General features: G+C 42.7%; 1 protein-coding gene across 1 annotated transcript in view; it reads left to right on the forward strand.

Moving 5' to 3' along the window:
• The window catches only part of LOC101853236 (disabled homolog 2-interacting protein), a gene marked incomplete at its 5' end in the record, with an annotated part of 23,392 nt that overhangs the window by 336 nt on the left and 20,399 nt on the right, over positions 1-2,657 (forward strand).

The raw sequence follows: 2,657 nt of genomic DNA on the forward strand, positions 1-2,657 counted from the left end.
TATGCAAAGTGCCTTTCTCAAGGACACAACATCGGGCTCCTGACGGGATTCGAACCCACGACCTTACGGTTGCGAGTCCGAGAGCCTAACCACTGCAGCGACTCTCTTGTGATGTTTCCCCTGGGCTTTCTGAAGGTGTGTCCCATCCATCGCTACTTTCTTAGTCATATTTCTACTTAATATATCTTTTTGTCCTGTCCTTCTCCATTTATTTCTTCTCCTTTATCTTATTCGCCATTCGTATTTGACTTTCTTTTAACATTTACTTTCTCCTTTTCTCTCTCATCTTTTCCCCCTTCTTGTTGTCTTCCCCCTCCGCCTATCTCTCTCTCATTCTCCCTTCTTTTCCCTTCTCTATCCCTTCCTTTCTCTCTCCCTTGGTACCTTCTTTTCTCCATGTATTTCTCCTCCTCTCTCTCATTTCTATCACTTCTCTCCCTTTCTTTCGCCCTTCTTTTTATATCTCTCTCTCTCCCCTCTGCCCTCAATTCCGATGGCGTCATTTGTTCAGGAATGGGTTCAAGCCAAAAGATAACCCTCTTTTTGAAGTTCAGAACAGTAGTCAGTGAGTTTAAACTTTCATCAATAATGAAGAACAAAGCGAAATGAGATTAAGAAAGACACAATACAATTTTTTTAAAGAGCAAAAAAACAAACAAACAAAAAAAACAAACAACCCAAGACAAAACAAAATGCATGTACAAACAGTAAGAGCAAAATCCTGGCTAACCCATTGCTAGCAGCCTGTTGTTGAGCTGGGAGAGCGCGCCGTGTCGGAGAGTTTGTTTCTTCTTTTTATTGTAAGTGTTTTACGGCGCTCGCAACTGCATAAGGTCATAATATGAGCGCGCAGGACACATAGCACATTTTCAGTTTGGTAGGAATTATTTTTGAATTTTACTCGGGTGGCCGTCAAAGCCTACTCTTATCGATTTTGAATCTACAAAGGATCTTTAACTCGCACGATTTGCACACAGTACCTCCAAGATTTTTCGCCATTTTCCGAGAAGGCTAGTGTTAGATCTTACCTACTTTAACTTCAGGGGTGTGGCTGAAAGACAGCAGTCAGAAGGAGCCATGGAGTAGTAGTAGAAAGGCTGCAGAAAGAGTCAGAAGCCCAGAGGAGGGGGCAAAGGCGGAGGGGGTGGTGGCAGAAAGTGGAGATGAAAATAGACTAAAGAAGATGGTTAGAAAGCAGGAAACGGGGTGAAAGGAGAAAATTTTAGAACAGAAAATTTTACGTCGCTGTCAGGCATCGAACCCGGGACCTTTTGAAAGTGAGGCGAATACCTTAACCTCTAGACCACAAGAGCGCCCCCCCCCCCTCCCGTATGAGGGTTGCTGTAGGCCCTTCAACCGTTTCAATAATGGAAGATTTTTGTGTATTTGACCTTTAATTCTGGATGTTTTACACTCCCATCAATACAATTAAGATAATCTATGAGGCTGTTTATCCTGCCACCCCGGGCTGAGAGGGATACAACTTCCCTGGAGACAAACGTGGATCATCATCATAATCATCATCATCAATGCCTTTCACCCCTGGCAGGGTATAGGCCACATACAAGCTCCTTCCTTTTATCTCTGTCCAGGGCCATCCTTCCAACTTCATTCCAGGTGAGCTTCATTTTCTATCATGTCCCTTTCCACGCATCTCTTCCACGTTTCCTCGTGGCCTACTCCTGTCTTGTGCTCCCTGTGGGTTCTATTGCAGCGACTGTCTTGTGATGTTTCTGCTAGGGTGTCTGAAGGTGTGTCCCATCCGTCGCTACTTAGTCCTATTTCTACTTCTATATATTTTGTACTGTCATTTCCCACAGCTCTTCATTTCTTATTATATCCTGTCACGTAATTCTTAGGATACTCCTCATACTTCTGTTGATGAAAGTCTGGAGTTTATTCAGTACCGTCTTTGTTGTCTACCAAGTTTTGCAGCCGTAGAAGAGCACATACTTGACATTGGAGTTAAAGAGTCGAATCTTGGTGCGCAGTGAGATGTTGGTTGCTTTTCAGACTTTTGATGATTGATTGAAGGCTGACCTTGCCTTGGCGGTTCTTCTTTTTACATCTGCCAGACAGGGATAGTATGTTTAAAAAAAAGCGTTTCCACTTGTAACTGGACCCTATGCCATCTGCTTGCGACGGTAAAGTGTCTAACTTCTACACCATAAACACTCGTGTAATCTTATTTAAAGGCATGACCCACGATTTTATAGCTCGTCTCGAATAGGACAAAACTGAACCAAAACAACAAACAAACAAACAAACAAACAAACAAACAAACAAACAAACAAACAAACAAACAAACAAACAAACAAACAAACAAACAAGAAACCCACTGAGCTACCAACGATGTCCTTGAGAATTATTTGGTTTTGCTTACAAAATGGCGAGCAAAGTAAGTCCTTACTTCGTTTTCGTAGTTTTGACGTAAATCTCTATGTGTAAAAACTGCATTACCGCCCTCAAAACGGGAGCTGGTACAAAATGAAAGAGTTCAAAACAGCGGCCTTATATGCAGTGATGTTGCATTCACAGGGAGGGTTTTTCAGTAGCCTTGACACATGACAGCTGTGACAACGATTGCCGCAATTAGTGGGAATGTGGAGGTGTGGAGATAGAGAAGGATGGCACGTAGCTGGCGATATATATATATA

The sequence above is a fragment of the Aplysia californica genome, unplaced genomic scaffold, assembly GCF_000002075.1.
Source record: "Aplysia californica isolate F4 #8 unplaced genomic scaffold, AplCal3.0 scaffold00186, whole genome shotgun sequence".
In the NCBI taxonomy this organism is placed as follows: domain Eukaryota; kingdom Metazoa; phylum Mollusca; class Gastropoda; order Aplysiida; family Aplysiidae; genus Aplysia; species Aplysia californica.